The sequence below is a fragment of the Pinus tabuliformis genome, chromosome 3_2, assembly GCF_031772625.1.
Source record: "Pinus tabuliformis cultivar Carrire ecotype Pingquan chromosome 3_2, CPIR1, whole genome shotgun sequence".
NCBI classification, from domain to species: Eukaryota; Viridiplantae; Streptophyta; class Pinopsida; order Pinales; family Pinaceae; genus Pinus; species Pinus tabuliformis.
This window is the reverse complement of record NC_142302.1, coordinates 1,024,178,822-1,024,202,327: the sequence shown is the minus strand read 5'-3', so window position 1 is coordinate 1,024,202,327 and position 23,506 is coordinate 1,024,178,822. Positions and strand designations below refer to the sequence as shown.

General features: G+C 41.1%; 1 pseudogene; it reads left to right on the top strand.

Annotated features, from left to right (window-relative positions):
• Positions 1-4,574: 4,574 nt before the first annotated feature.
• The window catches only part of LOC149184072 (neutral/alkaline invertase 1, mitochondrial pseudogene), a 31,411-nt pseudogene continuing 12,479 nt past the window's right edge, over positions 4,575-23,506 (top strand).

Here is a 23,506-nt window from a genome sequence, read left to right as displayed (position 1 = left end):
TAACTTTCTTTACCAACTATTTAAGAAGTAGTAAGTGAAGGAATAAATGTTGTAGTAAATATGAATGCGCTAGCTGTCCAATTTGTCAGAGGAGTTTTGACTTTCTGGGCTGAATGAGTCGGCTGCTTGCTGCGCATTTATTCTGCATGTGCTGTCCTGTCGCTGGTATGCTGCTTGTTGTTGTTTTTGTCTTTATCTTCATGGTGCTCGGTTTCTTTGCATTCAATGAGCTGTAGTGGTCATTCCATTTCTACCTTGCATTGCCTTTTCTTGCCTTTCGACGGGTGGAGCATAACATCTGTATGTGCTGACCTATAGGTTACAAAAAGCATTAATAATCAAAATCACCTGAGCAATGTCTCCACCATTCCTCTCCACCAATCCTCTGTAGGTAGCTGATGCCTTTGTATTTTGATCAGTGTCTCATCAGCTTCAGTGTATCTATAAAAGTTTGGCTGGACTTCAAAGAGATGGTTTATCTCGTGTGCAATGTAGAATATATTTTCTAATTTATCAAAGACACTCTATCCAGATGGAGGCCCTGTCTCTTCTGCTATGCTTGAGGAAGCTGTGATTTGATTGGAAGCATAATTGTTCACTCTGTTGGCATAATGCTCATGTGACAACAGTCTTCCAGCGCTGGTTACTAGGCTGGGCAGCTCTCTGCTCTGTAATGCTGTGATCTTTATTTTGAACTCATCTACCTCTGCCTGCATCTCTTGGCACTTTCTTTCCAAGGTCTGCACAAAATTCCTTAGGGTCAACACCCTTTTTACTAGCAAGATAGTGTCAGTCTGATTCCTGATTCCTATTGCCGCCAACTGCTCTTTGGTGTGAGTGTTTAGGAATTGGATCATCCTATTAGCCTGCTCAGGCATATGTCCTAAAGATGCTCTAGCCTTTTGATTTTCAAATTGAGCTATGCCTATCAAATCCATTTGCTCATGCATGGTTTCAATGGATTGCCATTGGTCTATAATGGATTGTCCAATCTTGGCCCACAGAATTTTCTTGATATCAGCTAAAGTTCTATCAAAAGTGAGCTCTTTCTCCAGTTCCTTTATCGTTTTTTCTCGAGCTTTCACTTCCCTTGTATTCTCAGCTACCACCTGCTTTGACTTGTCATATTTTTCCTCAATTTTAGCTAGCTTTTCTTTGGTTTCTTTCAATTCCACCATTTGCAATTCCAGGGCTTCTATTTCTTTCATCATATTGTCCATTCTCAGGCTGGTCCCTTGCTCTGCAGGTGCTGTAGTAGTTGCTGAAATTGGTGCTGAACTTGAGGTACCTGCTTCTGATGCTGGAGTAATGGGAGGGACTGTTGTGGTGGCCGTAGGAGGAGCAGTTGTAAGGATCTGAGCCATTTGAATTGGCTGAGAGGCCAACTCTCCCTGTCTTCCCTGTAATGATGCCTCCAAGGCACTCTCTGTCTCTATCAACCTTTTATGCAAGGTCATAAGCAAAGTTACCACATCTTGCTCTTCTTTTTGTTGGGCTATCTCTGTAGTTTGAGGATGCAATGTAGATGACAGTTTGATTTGTCTTCTAAGGGCGGCTATATCTTCGTCCTTCTTTTTTATCAAAGCTTGCACACCCTTGGGATCAGTGGGATCATGTCCCAGCTCTATAATGATTTCTTCCAAGGATTTGATTCTATTGTCCTTGGCCTGTGATGAAGCTTTCTCCAACTCTAGTTGAGCAGCAGTATTGTGCAAAGAGTTTTGCAATCTATGGGCTAACAATGTTTTATCTACTAAAGTAGAAAATACCATTTCCCCGGTCTGCTTGTGCAATTCATTCTGGTCCATTGGATGGATATCTTTCGCGAACACTTCCAGATTGGTTCTAATATAGTCAGCAGCTGACTGGGGTTGCTGAGTTGTAGGTGTGAAGTGACCGAGGGTCATTCTCCCTTCCTGGATGTCATAGGCTACCTGGGGGGGGCCATCCTTATTCGCTGGTTGTACAGCTGTAATCTTACTGGCTCATTCATAGCTTTGATATCAGTGAATGCTTTTTTTATATCAGAGCCCTGTCGGCCCTATTGCCTGGTGGATGTTACTTCTACCCCCTGTTGTCTCTCTTGCTCCTGCTGAAAGGAACTGGCCGATGTCTCCATTCTTGGAGGAACTTGCTGTTCTATTTTCCCTTCTAGCATTTGCTCTTCTGAAAAAGGATTTAACCTTTGTCTCTTCTCCCCTTGCTGCTCGGTAGATGTCCCTAGAGGGGTTTCTTCTTGTCTAACCCTTTTCTTTGCCCTTTCCTCATTAAGAGGTGTCTGTAACACTGGGATTTATGTTGCTTTTGCTTGACTAGAAGGGTCTTACCCTTGACTTTGTTCATCTGTAGAAGTAGGCCGATCTGCCATTGTTTCTTGTTGTTCCAAATTGTGTATTTGCTCTTCTGAATGCTCCAGCCCTTTACCTTTATCTGTTGTTGCTGGCGGGGCACTTACTTGGGCAAGTTGCTAGGAGGCCGTGGCAGATGAGGTGCCTTCTCCAAGGTGCCGAGGGGCTGTAAAAAACACATGTCCAAAAGATTCCAAGTCAACTACTTTTTCAAGGTCTTTGATTGCTTTTTCTGCTATTTCTTCCTCAGAAAATTCTTCAACTAGTGTGCCCTTTACCCATTCTTGTTGATTAGCATGTCGTTCAATTTGGGGGATACTGCAACGTTCATATGCTGCAAGCCTGTATTTGACTCTTCTAAGGCTTATAAAGTGATTGGGGTCATATGGTGCCCAATAAAAGCTTGTTTTTAGTAACAGAAAATTTTTCAACATCTTGTCTGCCTCCACCTAGGCTTCTTCTCTCTTATTGAAAATAAATGGGCCCAATTGATGCCTAATCTTGAGCTGTGCCTTTTTGCTTTTGCCATAGAAATGAATCATATCTGCATTAACAAATTACCGGAAGTATTCCAAGGTAAATAGTCTCATGGGGACATATTTGGGCAGTCTGTAAGGGGCCAATTCACAACCATAAATCCTGATTACTGTGTAGTTTTGGTAAAAATACCAGTCACCAATGCTGTAGCTTTTGGAAAGCTGCAGAATCTTTTGCATCTCATCAGTGAGTCTAGGAAGAGGAGTGCTCACCAGTAAGGAGGAAGCTGGGTGTATAAATAGTTCAATAAACTCGTAGTAGGTATATGGAGAGTAATAAACATGGAGGTAGACAGATGACCAAAATATTACGGATCTTCACTCCCCCTTGGCATCTAATTTTCTAAGGAAAACTGGGAAACTATCAGGCTGATAGTACAGCAGTAAATGATATATGTAGGAGGTATGTTTGAACACCCTTTCTCTCTCCAGGTTCATGAATTGATCATGAATCTTATCAGATATGAAGGTGGCATAATCATACTGGACAGCAGGGGGCTATCCTGGAGCAAACATGGACAACATTACCAAAACTGTCTCATCAACATACTCACTGGTATTGAATCCTAAGATGCAGGATATGATGTCTACCAGCATTCTCCCTGTTTCATTAAACCACACATGTAGATAAGGAGGAGGCTGCCGGGGCTGAAAATCTGGTTGTATGAACAGCTAGGCAATTCTTGTGATCTCTGAGCTGGGCAGCTTGGGACCTTGGTCAAGCAGAAGTTTCATGGAGAGAGGAACCAGAGGCTTTGTTGGCTCAAAATTCAGCATCCTGTTTATGGCTTGAGGGGTGATGTGAAACAAAATAGTCCGAGATGGAGCCAAAACTGCTCTTTGAGTGGGCTCATAATTCTCACAACATTGATGGATAAGGTCAGGGAATACATTTACTTGTGGGAGATAATAAATTGGCAGATTGGACTCCCAGATACCAAGGATATCAACATTGCTTCTATATCTTTTCCTTATCTCACAAAAGGTTTCAATGTGATATTTGTTGGTCAGTTCCATTGTTTCATTCATTTGGTAATCCCTGTCAGTGAGGGGCAGCCATTCCAAGTTCCTATGTGGTGCATTCAAGGGGGAAATATTTAAAGCTGTGGGAGTGGCCATTCTGAGGTTTACCTGTGCTTATATTTGAAGTGAAGTATAGAGCAGTAACAGAGTGAGACCAACTGCTTTCTGAGGATTTTGCAAAGGGGTTGCACAATGAGTTCAAATGAGGCAATAACCTTCAAGGTCTGTGGCTATCATAAAAGAGGTCAATTTGCAGAGTTTTGAAAGGCTTTTCTTTTCTTTGATGAATTCACAGGGATTAAAAGACTGTGGGAAAACTGCAAAGGGAAAGAGGGATTATTTTAGCCCAATGACTGAAGTTTTTTGCAGTAGAATGTAGCAAAGGGACAATGCACAGGCAATACGAAAATTTTGTCGGCAACACTCAATTTAGAAATGATTTTTTGACGGTGAATTTTGCAAATGGTCGCTGGTTTGCAGGATTTCTTTTGAACAGGGGGTTACTCAGTAAATTTTGGGCAGAATTCAGGTGTTGCAGAGTCTTAAATTTGGCAATTTGCAGGTATTCAAACAAGTGAACTGAAGAAAATGGCAAGAACAGGGGTAAACAGGTGAAATTCGGCAAATACCTGGTTTTAATGGCACCGAGGGCAACTGAGCTGGTGTAATGGAGAACAATGGCAGCGAATTTGCAGGCGGCAGCGGCTCGGATGATCGAATTTGCACTTGGGCGGACAAACAACGTAAAACAGCATGCACAGAGCTTCCAAATTGTCCAATGAAAATGACTTAAAACGGTCGAAACGCGTGTTTTTATGAAAATTTTGGCATATTTGGCGCTTTTGGCGCTTTTCTGCGATGACGTCAGCATGACGTCATCGGCGGGTCCCGGGTACGGCAAGGTGACGTGGCAGCTGACTCGGGCGATGACGTGGCACAGGACACGGTGGCAGGGTGGGGACGCAGGCAGATGAGGTGGCGGTGACACGGAGCAGCAGCAGGTTGACGCAGAGGTGACGTCACGGGGACGTGGCGCCAAGACAGAAGGCGGTAAATGGTTTTATCGGACCGCCTTCTGTACGGGGGCGGTAAGTGTCAGAGGAGGCCTGATGCAATGAAAACAGGACACGCGTCTTTTGTACGACGGCAAAACCGCCGTGCTATCGGACGCTAACTCCCGTACGTCGGGGGCGCTCCGAAATCAACCTGGGCCGTCGGATCTGCCGGACCCAAATCGACGGTTGACGGAATGGTTAGATGTTGGCGCGATACGGCGCGGGGACCCACCCGTATTTAATGTTATAATATGTCGCAGGGTGGGGTTAAAACTTTAGGTTAATGGGTTCCCGATTATGTGGTTTGAGACATGGTTATTAATTTAACCAAAGATTAAATTAATTCCAAAATATAAAATCATGGAGGGTAGTGTGGTAAGGTTTATGGAGGGTTTAGGCGAGGTTAAATAATTTAACCAAATGTTAAATTACTCCCAGGTGTTTGGACGCGGAAGGGCTAATACCAAGGCCCCAAATGGACTAGATATTTCCCAAGACTGCATTATATGGCTATAGTGCCATGGGGTGGGACTTTTTAATATTTTTTGGGGTTTTATATAATTTTTGTAGAACTAGGGGTAGGGAAAATGATTTAGGGAGTTAAATAATAGAGTTAGAAGTTAATATGACTTTATGGATTGAATTTGTATGAATGAATGCTAAGTTTATTGAGTGAACTTAGGCATGAGAGGAGATTAAAATGATGATTTTACATAAGAAATGTGGCTTTGAGCCTTTAAGCAAACCAAAAGTTTTACTTAAATTTTTCATGGAAATGGCGTGAAGTTTAAGAGTTTTGAGCAGATCTCAATCTCTTCAAGGGATGTTAGTGAGTGCTTGTTGTGAGGGAGGAGAGGGGAGGTTAGTCATGCATCCATTGTTCCACAGTTCAAAATTGCCTTAGTGCTTATGTCACTGCTGATATGAGTCTCTCTTGACAAGTCAATAGTGAGCACCCACCTGCTTCTGCAACCTCAAGTACCTACCCAACCTAATATACCTAGCATTTTCTCTTCCATTTGATTGGGTGCATTTGAACTAGCAAACCCTGATTGTCCTCTTTTCTTTTGACTGTCCTCCTATCTAAATCTACCCTTATTTTTTCCAAGGGCCTAGATTAAGCAGTTGGGCTCCTTCACTTCTCTGCTTATCTACTCATCTGCCAAGCTTGAACTGTCTGGACATATATTCATTCTAGTCTAGAACAAGCAATTTAAAACATGGCATGGTCCAGATTGAACTGTTGGGTCATCCATCAAGCTAGCAGTGGCATTTTGGCTAGCCAATTTCCTGGTTATTCTTTGGGGTTCATTTTTATTTTTCTTTATGACCAATTTACTCTTTTTTCCCTTTGATTATTCTTTTAGGGCATACCCTCTTTACATTTTTTAACTTTCTTTTTTCTTTTCACAAAATATGGAACCTTTGCAACATCAAAGATGAACATATTTGGCACTTCCCAGGTCAATCATGAAAAATGAAACCTATTGGTATAGGAACCTAACAGTGGCTCCACTTGGGGATGGCCTTTTCTTGTGAAAGGCCAAGAATAGCAGGTCAGATTGCCTTATTTTTCAGCTTTTGCTGCAGTCTGAAACTTCCTTGTCTTGGAGACCAATACACTGAATCTTTGTAACCTTTACGTAGTACCCTTTGAGCTGATCTGCTGTGAAATTACAGCCCTGCTTCTTGCTAGTTCCTTTGAGTGTTTATTATCATCTTCATACTTCCCAAGTGATTTTCTTGATTTCTTATGATAGACTCAAAAAATATATATCCAAAATGGTGCAGTCTCCTGATTTTTCTTCAAAATTTGCTGCACTTGATTCCTTATCAAACTGTTGTAAATAAAAATGCTGGAAATACAAATATTTATGTACAGTATATGGCTGCGTTGTGTTCATCAAAGGGGGTCAAAATAATGTTTGAGCATTCTCCCATTGACTGGGCCTTCTTCAGTATTTGTGCCATCCAAACTCTTCAAAAAATAAGTGTTATTACCTTGTACAGCTTGAATAATATAAGGTCCCTTCCATAGGAAATCAAACTTGCCATGTTTCCCTTTGTCCTCTCTTCTAGAATCCCATCTCAGCACTTTATTTCCTATGAAGAAATCTTCAGCTTTTGTTCTTTTATCAAAGATCTTCTTGAGTTTATCTTGCAGAACCTGGGTTCTCTGATATACATCTTCTCTTGTCTGCTGCAAGTGAATAGTTTGATTGATCCTTCTTTGAATATCATTATGTTCTGCTTGTATTTCTTGTAGCAACTTGATCACAGAGATTCCCAAAGATGAAGGAAATCTTGCCTCCATTCCATAAACCAATTCATAGGGACTTGTACAAATAGATCTTTTAGTGGTCAACCTGTCTGCCCTTAGTGCATTTACTAGCTTCTTATGCCAATTCTTTTTGTTCTCCTCCAAGACCTTTTTGATGATGTTGATGAGGCTTTTGTTGGAGGACTCAGCTAGGCCATTGCCTTGAGGGTAATAGGCTGTGGAATGGCCCAAGGTCATGTGGTATTTGTGGCAAAAGTTGATCATTTTTTTGGATTTGAAAGTAGCAGCATTGTCTGTAATAATTTTATCTGGACAGCCAAATCTGGACAAGATTTTGGTTTCTAAAACTTGGATGATGATTGAATCATTAGCTTGCCTACAAGGGATGGCTTCTATCCATTTGGTAAAGTAGTCTGTGGCAGTCAAAATCCACCTATGTTGGCCAGAAGAGGAGGGGTGAATTTCACCAATGAAGTCTAAACCCTATTGTTGAAAAGGTCTTTCAGTTGAAATAGGTTTGAGTGGTAATGGTAACAACTTTCTCTTGCCTTCAAAGATCTGGCATTTATGGCAGGAGATTACAAACTTTTTCACATCAACAAACAGGGAGGGCCAATAAAATCCAGCCCTTAGGATTTTATCAGCTGTTGATTTCCAGTATAAGTGTCCTCCACAGTCACCTGCATGAAATTCCTTGAGGACATTGTCAGTTTCATCCAATGTTAGGCAATTAAGTAAAATTCCTTCATGATTTTTCCAAAACAAAACATTGTCTATAATGCAAAACTTTGATGCCTTCATTTTCAAGAATCTCTTTTTAGTTCTGGACAACCCTGGAGGAGCTTGCAGGTTTAATAATACAAAACATATGTCAGCATACCAGGGTGATTGTAAAAAGGCTTGATTGATCTGTGGAGTCGCCATCTCCTCTTCGTTGTCCAGTTCATTGATGTCAAGGGCTTGGAAATTGGTTTCAGTCATTAGTTTGGCTAGCCCTTGTCCTTTTATCAGTTTTGTAGGCTTGATTTCAATATCATACTCTAAAATATTGGCTATCCATTTGCCCCTCTTGCCCTCAATTCCTTCTTGAGTTAAAATGTCCTTAACCACAACATTTGGGACATAGGCAATCACATGAGAGTATAAAATGTAAATTCTGAAATCCTTGATGGCCTTTACAAGGGCATAAGCTTACTTTTCCATGATTTGGTATTTGAGTGGGGCATCTCTAAGAGCTTTGTTGAAGAAAGCAATGGGCTTCTCACACCCTTGATCATCTTTTTGCAATAGGACAGCAGCAATTGTATGCTCAGATGCAAAGGAAAAAATGATGAAATCTCTATCAAACCTAGGACTTGTGAGGACTCGTGTATTTGTCAAAGCTCTTTTGATATCCTCAAAGGCTTGTTTGGCTTCCATGGTCCATTTTACTTTAGAATCTTTCTTCAGCATATTGTTTAACAGTCTTGTGAGCTCGGCCAAATTAGGAATGAATCTTCTCAAGAAGTTAATCTTCCCTAGGAAAGCTTGTAGTTCTTTGATGTTTCTTGGATGAGGCACTTGAAGGATAGCTTGAATTCTGTCTAGGTCGATCCTAATGCCATCTTTTGAGATGATGTGACCTAGGATCTTGCCTTCCTCTAGGCCAAACAGTGATTTCTTTGGGTTCAATGATATGCCATATTTTCTGCAAATTATGAACACTTGTCTGAGATGTTCTAAATGTTCTTGGTCTGATTTTGAGAAGGCAGTAAGATCATCAAGGTATATGACTAGGAAATCATGGATTTCTTTGGAAAAGGCTATGTCCATTGCTCTTTGAAAGGTGGCCCCTGCATTTTTGATTCCAAAAGGCATTTTCACATATTTGAAGGTTCCCCATGGTGTTGTAAAGGCAGTTTTGTCTTGGTCATCCGGGTGTACTAAAATCTGATTGAATCCCGAGAATCCATCTAACAATGAGATCCTAGAGGCTCCTACTACACTTTGCAGGATATGGTCCATTTTTGGTAAGGGGTAATGGTCTTTGAGAGAGACTTTGTTCAAATTTCTTAAGTCAACACACAGTCTTATCTCTCCCGTTCTCTTCCTAGTAGGAACTAAATTTGAAATCCACTCTGAGAACCTAATTGGAGCAATGGTTCCTGCCTCATACATTTGTTTAACTTTTTTTTCAATCAGAGGGATAAGGACAGGATTCACTCTTCTAAGCTTCTGTTTAAAAGGCTTTTGATTCTCTTTCAAGGGTATAGTATGTTGGATGACTGAGGTATCATAAGATTTGAGGTCCTCATAACTCCAGGCAAACACATCTTGGAATTCCTTAAACAAGTCAATGTATTTCAATTTCTGATCAGCAGGCAATGCTTTGGAGAGTTTTACCATTTTGGGATTTTCTGAGGTTCCAATGTTGCAGTCCTCAATTTCAGCATTCAGTGGTTGCATTTTTGGCTTCCTTGAGATGTCATTTGAATCGAATAGATCCTCCAAAGGGGTTAAACCTATAGGCAGAAAATTATCTTTTAGATCAATTACTTCAGCTTCTGCCTCAGCTATTTCATCACAATCTGTTTGCTTCAGTTCTCGTATATTTTTGACATCAAAAATGGTTGGGTGCAAGATCAGATTTTCTCTCTCAGCTGATATATTTTGCTCAATTTTGTCTGTCCGTTGTTGGTGATCTACAGTGCTGGTATCAATGTTGATGTTAGAGAATTCTTCCTTCAGAGTCAGGAAGTTATTTATCTGTGTGTCATTTTCAAAGATCTACCAATTTTTTATATTATCAGGGACAGCAGGTCTATGTTTGATTTCGGTAGTGAAATAGTGATTGGGCTCAAAAGGAAGCTTGCAAGTGCTGGCAAAAGTTGCCAAGCTATGTGCATGTAAATTGTGCTTTCTGGGGATTTTGGTTATCTGAGATTCGAAGAAAGTGTTAAGTATTTCAATGGCTGCCCCTCTGTAAGCCCTTAGCCTAAGATCATTAGTAACAAAATTTCCCTTTATCTGCTGTATGATCAGATCAGAATCCCCTAGTATTGAAATTTTTGTTGCACCTAGTCCTCTGATCAGCTTGAGTCCTAGCAAAAGGGCTTCATACTCGGCCATATTGTTTGTGCATCTGAAGTTTAATCTATATGCATGACCTTCAGCATGGTCATTTTTCATGTTGTGTATCCAAACCCCTGCCCCTGCTCCTAATTTGTTTACTGAGCCATCAAACTCTAAGTACCATAAGATTTCTTGGTTATGACTTGCATTGAGAGTTTTGGAAATTTGTTTAGTGGGCAGATTGGGTTCTTGTAAGTCATATGATATGTCATTTTTCTTTATTGCATTGGTCATATTGACAATTTTTTGATCTGGATCAGCAGATTGTTCATTCATGCTTCCTGGTTGTGCTATTATCAGGAGTTTAGCATCAGTTTTGGGGCACATGTCAGCATTATATAAAATGAATGAGTCCATATCAGAATGTATTGAATAGATGGGGAAGTTTTGGGGCTTTTCTTGACTACTCACCACATATTTCATCAATGTTTCATGGTACAATCTCTTTGGCTGTCCAAAGACTGAAATGGTGGCATAGGACATGTCTAATTGCAAAGATCCTTGGAGTTTTGCACCCCATGATCTTGATAAAAGCATACCGTACTTGGGTGGAATATCAGCTACCACCACATCCATCAGAATTGTTTTGGTTGGGTATTGGACTAAGGATACACAAAGGTCTTTGATTAGTCCTAGACACCTGACCTGGCTGGAATCAAATGAGAACAAATCTTTGTAGGGTCTTGTGATGTCTAGGTCTAGTTTTTCCATCACGGATTTAGGCATTAGGTTATGGGAAGCTCCTGAATCAAACATTGCATTGTGTAACACTTTGTCATGAATGTTTAAACTGACATAAAAAGGTGGAACTCCTCCATTTGCTGTCTTTCCATTAACTTCAGGACCAAAAAGTAATTCAGGTTGATCATCTAAAACATTTACAGCATCCCTATTGTCTGGTATTTGGAGGGACCTATTGATTTGCTGTCTATATACTTCATGTTTGGCCAATTCAGAAAGAGGAATAGCTATTTTCAGCTTGCCAATTTCTGTTTCTAAATTAAAGGGTTTTTCTGTCTGCAGCTTTGTGTTGTGGACAACAAACTTTTCTTTTTCAGCTGGATCTTCAATGATCTTCTCTTGATTTTGAATGTTGTTTTGAAGTACCTCTTTTTTAGAAATATTTTCAGGAACACTGTTTGAATTTGCTTTTGTGGGAGGACCTGTAAATGTCTGATTTTTTGTGGGCTGAACATCTGATATATCTTCCACAATAACTTCTCTTGGGTTTGGGTCTGTTTTATCAGAGGATTCTGTGAGCGTAGCTTTATCTTTTACTTTCTTTGGCTTCTTAGTATCCTTGTGCTTGGTAGTTTCAGGCACATCTATGGTTCTACTTCTTAATTTTTGGTGTTTATGAACCTAATAGACTGCTGCATCATAGCCTTCTCTAAAATCGAATGACTCTCCTGATTTGGTTTGAAATTGATTGAAATTATGGGCCTCTTGATCTTCTTGTGTTAGAAAGACTTGCTATTCACTGTCTAAACCCATCAAGTTGATGTGAGGGTCCTCTATTGGTTCACTAGATTTCGAGGCTGCGGCATAGTTCTCTTGAAAGGGAGGTTTGATGTTCTGGTCGGGGCCAGCCCTTCCAACATTTGGATTTTGATTTTTTCTAAAGTTTGGGTTTCTCACAGTACTTGATTGACCTTCCCATGATGACTTTCTTTCGATGGTTTCCACCCTATTCCCAAGTCTGTCCATGCCTTTGATGATTGCATCAAGCTTTTGTTCAAATGCTGAAGGTTCCTCTTTGAAAGTTGTTCTTCTTTCAGCAATTGCTCGATTTCTTTTAGCAATTAGGTTTGCCTCCACAGTAACAGCTATATTCTGCATGTCTGCTAAGGTTGGAGGAGCTCTTTCCCTGAGTTGATATGCCATGTCGGAATCAAATCCATCAGGGAATTTGATTAAGGCTAAGTCAGGTGGAGGTCTAAGGTTTTGAGGGATAGCATTGTATACACATTTGAATCTAGCACAATAATCTAGGACAGTTTCTTGTGGGCCTCTTTTTATACTGTCATACTCAGATAAAATGTGTAATGGATCTTTTTTCTTTTCCCATCTGTTGAGAAATGTCAGGTAAAGAGCATGCAGATTGGCTATGGAATTTGCAGCAAGTGCTCTAAACCAAGTTCTTACTTCACCTGTTAAACTTTGGACAAAAATTTTCATTCTCACATCATCATCGTCTATCTCATAATTCTCAAAATAGTCTTGCATTTTCTTTGTATGTTGTTGGGCTGTATATGTACCAGTACCATCAAAATAAGTGATCTTACTTTGATAATCTTGAGGCATAGCCCCAGGATTTCCAGGTAACTGTAAAGGAGCATATCTATTTGCCATATTTATAGGGACAAATGGGATAACAGGAAGAAATGGGACAGTTGGAACTGCGGGGAACGGAGTTGAAATATGCACAGTGGATGGAGGTGTAATGAAGGTTCTTTGAGAGGTGGATGAGGCAGAAGGAGAAGTAGGAGAAATGTGAGGACGAACTGAAGCTTTAGCTGGGGCTGAACTGTTTCAGGGCTTGAATCAGCAAAATCTTCTTGTTTCTCTTGTTTCCTAAGGATCTTTGGGATTAAGTTGGGATTGTCAAAAACAATTAGAGGATCTGGGTCAGGATTTGACCTGGTGTACCGAGTTTTCTTCTTTGGAGCCAGCTTCTAAATCTGTTTTGGTATTTTCTTTGAAATATGGGAGGCTTTGGGTTTTCCCTTTGAATACTTTAAAATAGGGAAATTGATCAGATGTTTGGAACAGCTGTTTACAGTCTAGAACTATGCTGGATATTGACTGAAGCAGCTTTTACTTACTCCTGTAAATGCACAGCAAGAACAGTTTTGGAGGCTACCTGGCTAACTTCAGGCTTCATCTGTAGTTTTAGAAAATAGATAGTAGTTACAAATAAACATCCAGTCCCCAGCGGAGTCGCCAATTATGTTATCACTCAGGTTGTTCCCTGCCTCCTAAAGGGAATACGGCTGAGGTAACCACTAACCAATCTTTTAGCTGCAGGTCCTAACCTACCTGCAACCAGAGAGGACTCTCTCTTTGTAGTTTTAGCTTCGTTTTTGGGGTATCTTAGGCTAGCTATTATGCACAAGTTTTGTTTGGATTCTGTTGGAGGGTAATTTCAGGTGAAAAAGGAATGTAAGTAAGGAACAGTTTCTTCCATTGGGTAGATGGAGTCAGCGTGAATGAACTGTTTAAATGTTGAAGTATTCATTTGGTAAAGGAGTTTTCTACAGAGCAGGGTAGTCAATTTAGGAGCAATTTTGGCATCTAAAATGGTGGGATTAAGTCAGAGAATGAAAGGCACTCAAGAATCTTTCATTATGCTGGCAGGGGGAAAGTGCATGAAGATTACTAAGGAGCAATGAAGAATTCCTAAGCAATATTCAGAATTAAAGAACTAATGCAAGTAGGAGCAATTAAGAATTCCTATTTATGATTAATTATGAAGAAAACATATACAGTAACAAAGATTGAACAAAGAGTACCCTTAAGCAAATTATGTGCTATTCTTCCTCTCTGCTACCAAGTTTATGGAACATACATGGGATTGCATACAGAGAAAACATTAAAAAAAAAAAAAAAAAACACAGAGAAGAGGGACTCATTGATCCATAAAAGACGCGAGAATTCTATTGCATTCCCAGAGCTTCAATTCCACATTTGGGTGGTCCAATACAGTGAAATTCCATCAACCATTTGTATTATATAGCTTTCATAACTTACAGCGCAGTTCAGAAATGAAATTACCAACCCCAAATACATATTATGGGGGGGTATTTATACAAAAGGAGGATACAAAATATCACGACGATAAGCTTTCAACTCATAACTTTCTTTACCAACTATTTAAGAAGTAGTAAGTGAAGGAATAAATGCTGTAGTAAATATGAATGCACTAGCTGTCTAATTTCTCAGAGGGGTTTTGACTTTCTGGGCTGAATGAGTCGGCTGCTTGCTACGCATTTATTCTGCGTGTGATGTCCTGTCGCTGGTATGCTGCTTGTTGTTGTCTTTGTCTTTGTCTTCATTATCGGTGCTCGGTTTCTTTGCATTCAATGAGCTGTAGTGGTCATTCTGTTTCTGCCTTGCATTTCCTTTTCTTGCCTTTCGACAGGCGGAGCATAACATCTGTATGTGCTGACCTGTAGGTTACAAAAAGCATTAATAATCAAAATCACCTGAGCAATGTCTCCATCATTCCTCTCCACCAATCCTCTGTAGGTAGCTGATGCCTTTGTATTTTGATCAGTGTCTCATCAGCTTCAGTGTATCTATAAAAGTTTGGCTGGACTTCAAAGAGATGGTTTATCTCATGTGCAATGTAGAATAGATTTTCTAATTTATCAAAGACACTCTGTCCAGATGGAGGCCCTGTCTCTTCTGCTGTGCTTGAGGAAAATGTGATTTTATTGGAAGCATAATTGTTCACTCTGTTGGCATATTTCTCACGTGACAGCAGTCTTCCAGCGCTGGTTACTAGGCTGGGCAGCCCTCTGCTCTGTAATGCTGTGATCTTTATTTTGAACTCATCTACCTCTGCCTGCATCTCTTGGCACTTTCTTTCCAACGTCTGCACAAAATTCCTTAGGGTCAACACCCTTTTTACTAGCAAGATAGTGTCAGTCTGCTTCCTGATTCCTATTGCCGCCAACTGCTCTTTGGTGTGAGTGTTCAGGAATTGGATCATCCTATTAGCCTGGTCAGGAATATGTCCTAAAGATGCTCTAGCCTTTTGATTTTCAAATTGAGCTATGCCTATCAAATCCATTTGCTCATGCATGGTTTCAATGGATTTCCATTGGTCTGTAATGGATTGTCCAATCTTGGCCCACAGAATTTTCTTGATATCAGCTAAAGTTCTATCAAAAGTGAGCTCTTTCTCCAGTTCCTTTATCCTTTTTTCCAGTGCTTTCACTTCCCTTGTCTTCTCAGCTACCTCCTTCTTTGAATTGTCATATTTTTCCTCAATTTTAGATAGCTTTTCTTTGGTTTCTTTCAATTCCGCCATTTGCAATTCCAGGGCTTCTATTTCTTTCATCATATTGTCCATTCTCAGGCTATTCCCTTGCTCTGCAGGTGCTGTAGTAGTTGTTGAAATTGGTGCTGAACTTGAGGTACCTGCTTCTGATGCTAGAGTGAGGGGAGGCACTGTTGTGGTGGCCGTAGGAGGAGTAGCTGTAAGGATCTGAGCCGTTTGAATTGGCTGAGGGGCCAACTCTCCCTGTCTTCCCTGTAATGATGCCTCCAAGGCACTCTCTGTCTCTATCAACCTTTTATGCAAGGTCATAAGCAAAGCTACCACATCCTGCTCTTCTTTTTTTTGGGCTACCTCTGTAGTTTGAGGATGCAATGTAGATGACAGTTTGATTTGTCTTCTAAGGGCGGCTATATCTTCTTCCTTCTTTTTTATCAAAGCTTGCACACCCTTGGGATCAGTGGGATCATATCCCGGCTCTATAATGATTTCTTCCAAGGATTTGATTCTATTGTCGTTGGCCTGTGATGAAGCTTTCTCCAAATCTAGTTGAGCAGAAGTATTGTGCAAAGAGTTTTGCAATCTATTGGCTAACAATGTTTTATCTACTAGAGTAGAATATACCATCTCCCCGGTCTGCTTGTGCAATTCAATCTGGTCCATCGGATGGATATCTTTGGCGAACACTTCCAGATTGGTTCTAATATAGTCAGCAGCTGATTGGGGTTGCTGAGTTGTAGGTCTGAAGTGACCGAGGGTCATTCTCCCTTCCTGGATGTCATAGGCTACCATTAGCCTTTGCTGATTGGTGGGGGCCATCCTTATTAGCTGGTTGTACAGCTGTAATCTTACTGGCTCATTCCTAGCTTTGATATCAGTGAATGCTTTTTTGATATCAGAGCCCTGTTGGCCCTGTTGCCTGGTGGATGTTACTTCTACCCCCTGTTGTCTCTCTTTCTCCTGCTGAAAGGAGCTGGCCGATGTCTCCATGCTTGGAGGAACTTGTTGTTCTATTTGCCGTTCTGGCATTTCCTCTTCTGAAAAAGGATTTAACCTTTGTCTCTTCTCCCCTTGCTGCTCGGTAGATGTCCCTGGAGGGGTTTCTTCTTGTCTATCCCTTTTCTTTGCCCTTTCCCCATTAAGAGGTGTCTGTAACACTAGGATTTCTATTGCTTTTGCTTAACTAGATGGGTCTTGCCCTTGACTTTGTTCATCTGTAGAAGTAGGCCGATCTGCCATTGTTTCTTGCTGTTCCAAATTGTGTATTTTCTCTTCTGAATGCTGCAGCCCTTTACCTTTATCTGTTGTTGTTGGCGGGGCACTTACTTGGGAAGGTTGCTGGGAGGCCGTGGCAGATGAGGTGCCTTCTCCAAGGTACCAAGGGGCTGTAAGAAACAGCTGTCCAAAATATTCCAAGTCAACTGCTTTTTCAAGGTCTTTGATTTCTTTTTCTGCTATTTCTTCCTCAAAAAATTCTTCAACTAGTGTGCCCTTTACCCATTCTTGTTGATTAGCATGTTGTTCAATTTGGGGGATACTACAGTGTTCATATGCTGCAAGCCTGTATTTGACTCTTCTAAGGCTTATAAAGCGATTGGGGTCATATGGTGCCCAATAAAAGCTTGTTTTTAGTAACAAAAAAATTTTCAACATCTTGTCTGCCTCCACCCAGGCTTCTTCTCTCTTATTGAAAATAAATGGGCCCAATTGATGCCTAATCTTGAGCTGTGCCTTTTTGCTTTTGCCATAGAAATGAATCATATCTGCATTACCAAATTGCCAGAAGTATTCCAAGGCAAATAGTCTCATGGGGACATATTTGGGCAGTCTGTAAGGGGCCAATTCACAGTCATAAATCCGTATTACTGTGTGGTTTTGGCAAAAATACTAGTCACCAATGTTGTAGCTTTTGGAAAGCTGCAGAATCTTTTGCATCTCATCAGTTAGTCTAGGAAGAGGAGTGCTCACCAGTAAGGAGGAAGCTGGGTGTATAAATAGGTCAATAAACTCGCAGTAGGTATATGGAGAGTAATAAACATGGAGGCAGACTGATGACCAAAATATTACAGATCTTCGCTCCCCCTTGGCATCTAATTTTCTAAGGAAAAATGGGAAACTATCAGGCTGATAGTACAACAGTAAATGATATATGTAGGAGGTATGTTTGAACACCCTTTCTCTATCCAGGTTCATGAATTTCTCATGAATCTTATCAGCTATGAAGGTGGCATAATCATACTGGATAGCAGGGGGCTGTCCTGGAGCAAACATGGACAACATTACCAAAACTGTCTCATCAACATACTCACTGGTATTGAATCCTAAGATGTAGGATATGATGTCTACCAGCATTCTCCCTGTTTCATTAAACCACACATGTAGATAAGGAGGAGGCTGTCGGGGCTGAAAATCTGGTTGCATGAACAGCTGGGCAATTCTTGTGATCTCTGAGCTGGGCAGCTTGGCACCTTGGTCAAGCAGAAGTTTCATGGAGAGAGGAACCAGAGGCTTTGTTGGCTCAAAGTTCAGCATCCTGTTTATGGCTTGAGGGGTGATGTGAAACAAAACAGTCCCAGATGGAGCCAAAACTTCTCTTTGAGTGGGCTCATAATTCTCACAACATTGATGGATAAGGTCAGGGAATACATTTACTTGTGGGAGATAATAAATTGGCAGATTGGACTCCCAGATACCAAGGATATCAGCATTGCTTCTGTATCTTTTCCTTATCTCACAAAAGGTTTCAATGTGATATTTGTTGGTCAGTTCCACTGTTTCCTTCATTTGGTAATCCCTATCAGCAAGGGGCAGCCATTCCAAGTTCCTATGTGGTGCATTCAAGGGGGCAATATTTAAAGCTATGGGAGTGGCCATTCTGAGGTTTACCTGTGCTTATATTTGAAGTGAAGTATAGAGCAGTAATAGAGTGAGACCAACTGCTTTCTGGGGATTTTGCAAAGGGGTTGCACAATGAGTTCAAATGAGGCAATAACCTTCAAGGTCTGTGGCTATCATAAAAGAGGTCAATTTGCAGAGTTTTGAAAGGCTTTTCTTTTCTTTGATGAATTCACAGGGATTAAAAGACTGTGGGCAAACTGCAGAGGGAAAAGGGGATTATTTTAGCCCAATGACTGAAGTTTTTTGCAGTGGAATGTAGCAAAGGGACAATGCACGGGCAATATGAAAATTCTGCCGGCAACACTCAGTTAGAAATGATTTTTTGATGGTGAATTTTGCAAATGGTCGCGGGTTTGCAGGATTTCTTTTGAACAGGGGGTTACTCAGTAAATTTTGGGCAGAATTCAGGTGTTGCAGAGTCTTAAATTTGGCAATTTGCAGGTATTCAAACAAGTGAACTGAAGAAAATGGCAAGAACAGGGGTAAACAGGCGAAATTCGGCAAATACCTAGTTTTAATGGCGCCGAGGGCAACTGAGCTGGTGCAATGGAGAACAATGGCGGTGAATTTGCAGGCGACAGCGGCTCGGATGATCGAATTTGCACTTGGGTGGATAAACAACGTAAAACAGCATGCACAGAGCTCCCAAATTGTCCAATGAAAATGACTTAAAACGGTCGAAACACGTGTTTTTATGAAAATTTTGGCATATTTGGCGCTTTTGGCGCTTTTCTGCGATGATGTCAGCATGACATCATCGGTGGGTCCCAGGTACAGCAAGGTGATGTGGTAGCTGACTCGGGCGATGATGTGGCACAAGACACGGTGGAAGGGTGGGGACGCAGGCAGATGAGGTGGCGGTGACACGGAGCAGCTGTGGGTTGACACGGAGGTGACGTCATGGGAACGTGGCGCCAAGACAGAAGGCGGTAAATGGTTTTATCGGACCACCTTCTGTACGGGGGCGGTAAGTGTCAGAGGAGGCTCAACGCAATGAAAACAGGGCACGCGTCTTTTGTACGACGGCAAAACCACCGTGCTATCGGGCGCTAACTCCCTACATCGAGGGCGCTCCGAAATCAACCTGGGCCGTCGGATCTGTCGGACCCAAATCGATGGTTGACGGAATGGTTAGATGTTGGCGTGATACGACGCGGGGACCCGCCCGTTTTTAATGTTATAATATGTCGCCGGGGGGGGGGGGGGGGGGGGGGGGGGTTAAAACTTTAGGTTAATGGGTTCCCGATTATGTGGTTTGAGACATGGTTATTAATTTAACCAAAGATTAAATTAATTCCAAAATATAAAAGCGCGGAGGGTAGTGCGGTAAGGTTTATGGAGGGTTTAGGCGAGGTTAAATAATTTAACCAAATGTTAAATTACTCCCAGGTGTTTGGACGCAGAAGGGCTAATACCAAGGCCCCAAATGGACTAGATATTTCCCAAGACTGCATTATATGGCTATAGTGCCATGGGGTGGGACGTTTTAATATTTTTTGGGGTTTTATATAATTTTTGTAGAACTAGGGGCAGGGAAAATGGTTTAGGGAGTTAAATAATAGAGTTAGAAGTTAATATGACTTTTTGGATTGAATTGGTATGGATGAATGCTAAGTTTATTGAGTGAACTTAGGCATGAGAGGAGATTAAAATGATGATTTTACACAAGAAATGTGGCTTTGAACCTTTAAGAAAACTAGAAGTTTTACTTAAATTTTTCATGGAAATGGATTGAAGTTTAAGATTTTTGAGTAGATCTCAATCTCTTCAAGGGATGTTAGTGAGTTCTTGTTGTGAGGGAGGAGAGGGGAGGTTAGTCATGCATCCATTGTTCCACAGTTCAAAATTGCCTTAGTGCTTATGTCACTGTTGATATGAGTCTCTCTTGACAAGTCAATAGTGAGCACCCACCTGCTTCTACAACCTCAAATACCTACCCAACCTAATATACCTAGCATTTTCTCTTCCATTTTATTGGGTGCATTTGAACTAGAAAACCCTGATTGTCCTCTTTTCTTTTGATTGTCCTCCTATCTAAATCTGCCCTTATTTCTTCCAAGGGCCCAGATTAAGCAGTTTGGCTCCTTCACTTCTCTGCCTATCTACTCATCTGCCAAGCTTGAACTGTCTGGACAGATATTCATTCTAGTCTAGAACAAGCAATTTAAAACATGGGATGGTCCAGATTGCACTGTTGGGCCATCCATCAAGCTAGTAGTGGCATTTTGGCTAGCCACTTTCTTGGTCATTCTTTGGGGTTCATTTTTATTTTTCTTTCTGACCAATTTACTCTTTTTTCCCTTTGATTATTCTTTTAGGGCATACCCTCTTTACATTTTTTAACTTTCTTTTTCTTTTCACAAAATATGGAACCTTTGCAGCATCAAAGATGAACATATTTGGCACTTCCTAGGTCAATCATGAAAAATGAAACCTATTGGTATAGGAACCTAACAGATACCCTAAAAAGCAAGCTAGTGACTGCCCCAATTCTCAAAGGCCCAAACTGGGCCCTACCTTTTCACATTCACAAAGATGCCTCGAACAAAGCAATAGGAGCAGCTTTAGGACAAATTGATGAAAAGTTACCTTATGCCATATACTTTATAAACAAAAACTTGTCAAAGGCAAAGTTAAACTACACAGTGACCGAGAAGGAACTCCTAGCTGTCATGCACTCCTTAAACAAATTCAGACATTATATCACAGGTTATCAAACTTTTGTGCACACTGCTCATGCTGCAATTAGATATTTAATGAAAAAACCAGATGTAAATTCTCGTATTATTAGATGGTTGTTTTTACTGCAGCAGTTTGATTTGACTATTATTGATAAGCTTGGTAAAGAGAATGTTGTTGCTGGATTTTTGTCTAGAGTAAATTTACCTGCAGGTGAAGAAGGAATGGTGGATGATCAAATGCCAGATGAACATTTGTTTTCTATATCAATACTCTCTCCATTGTTTGCTGATATAGCAAACTACTTGGTTTCAGCACAGTTCCCACCACACCTATCCTCGAAAGAGAAGAGCAAGATCATAAGGAAAAGCACCCCTTTCACTTGGATTGGAGGCAATCTCTTCAAACTTGGCCCAAATTAGATCTTGAGAAGATGTGTCAGGGAGGAGGAAGTCTTTGACATCCTCCTGACCTGTTATGACAGGCCTTGTGGAGGTCATTTTGGAGCAAAAAGAACCGCCTTCAAGATATTGCAAGCAAGTTACTACTAGCCCACTCTTCATCAGGATGTGAGGATATACACGAGCCAATGTGATCGGTGTCAGAGGATGGGGAAACCCACTCCAAAGGATGGAATTCCCATGCAACCTCAAGTGACCTTTGAGCCATTTGAGAAGTGGGGCATGGACTTTGTGGGACCTATCAACCCCCTTTCAAAGCAGAAGCAGTACATCATAGTGTGCACCGACTACCTGACAAAGTGGGTAGAGACAAAAGCAATCAAAGTAGCAACAGAAGAAAAAGTAGCTGAGTTTTTGAGAGAAAACAAATTCTACAAATTCAGGTATCCGAGAGATTTGGTCACAGACCAAGGCAGTCAGTTCACTTCTAGCCTGATTGAAAACCTACTCACACATCATAAGATCAAGCATAGGACTTCCACCCCTTACCATCCACAAGCCAATGGGCAAGTGGAGGTCACTAATAGAGCATTGGAAGGAATCCTAACCAAGGTAGTGAGCAGCAGCAGAAAAGACTGGGTGGACAGATTAGTTGAGGCCACTTGGGCCTACAACACAACATGGAAGACCACCACCAGGTTCACACCCTATGAACTGGTCTATGGGAAGAAGGCTTTGCTGTCAATAAAGTTTGAATTCAATACCCTAAGGATGGCATCTCAGCTGGACCTAGACCTTAGCCATGCACAGAAGGAAAGATTACTTCAGCTCAATGGATTGGATGAATACAGATTGTAGGCCCTTCTCCATACAGAGGTAGTTCAGCTTCAGAGTAAGATATGGCATGACAGAAACATTAAGGAGAAGAAATTCCAAGAGGGAGATTGGGCACTACTCTATGATTCAAGATACAAAGACCTCAAGGGAAAGCTGAGGATAATATGGTTGGGACCCTACACTGTGGAGAAATGCAATGACAATGGTTCAGTTCTGATCAGGACCATTGATGATGAAGCCATCACCATGCTTGTCAATGGACATTGGTTGAAAGTCTACAAGAAACCCCTCTCCAAGCGAGATTTTATTGAATATCTAAACAAAAGAGTGATGGTAGTGGAGCATGTCTTAGCTTCCACTTCACCCACTCACTGAAGAAAAGAAAAAGATAAAAAATAAGGACTCAAGTGAAAATCTCCAGGAGGCACTTGAGTCCCATCATTGGGTTGAAAACCTCTTTTGAGGCGGCCCAGTGATGTCAAAAAAAAAGAGAGAGAGAGAGAGAGAGAGAGAAAAGAATAAGATCCTTGGGTGAAAACCTCCCTTGGAGGTGCCCAAGGTAGGAAATTAAGGTGAAAACCTCTCTGAGGCACCCTAGTTGTTTTCAAAAAAAAAAGGAAGGAAAAAATGAATTTTTATTGAATTGCAGGTTTGCAGGAGGACTACAAGAAGTAGAAGAAGGTGCCAAGGGGACCTTGACATTCACACCATCATCCATCTCATCTTCTCCACACCTTCCTCCATCATGTTTGGCATCTCTTTCACCCCACTGTACCTTTTTCTTCCAAAACTGTGTTTTCTACAGGAGGCTTTGTGTTTTCTATAGGAGGCTCCTGTAGGAATTACAGAGAGCCAAAAATGTCTATAGAAGGAAATTTGAGGGACCAGGAGAGCTTCATGAGGCACTTATCATCCCTCTTACCACCTTCAAGCCTCCTTGCTATCATTTCCAAGCCTGCATCACACCCCAAGCATCATTTATTTTCCTATCCAAGAAAAACACAGGAAAAAGAATAGTTCTCCAATATTGAAAAAAAACAAAATAAAAAAAAGAAAAGGAAAAGGCACCAATAACCTTACTTGAAGCTTACCTATTATCCCTCCATCATGAAGGACACCTATGGCATTATTCTCAAGTTCCAATCATAGGGAAAAGCTGAAGTTTCAAGGGGAGAAGCAGCTACAGGAGCTCCTGTAGGAATTCCTGTAGCAGCTGATCCCATAGAAGTCCAACACCAACAACAAAAGAGTGCACATCTGAAGGTTGGAAAGGCACATGCAGCTCAGCTCCAGAAAAAGAAGAACCTACAAAAGTACACAACCACACATTAGCTA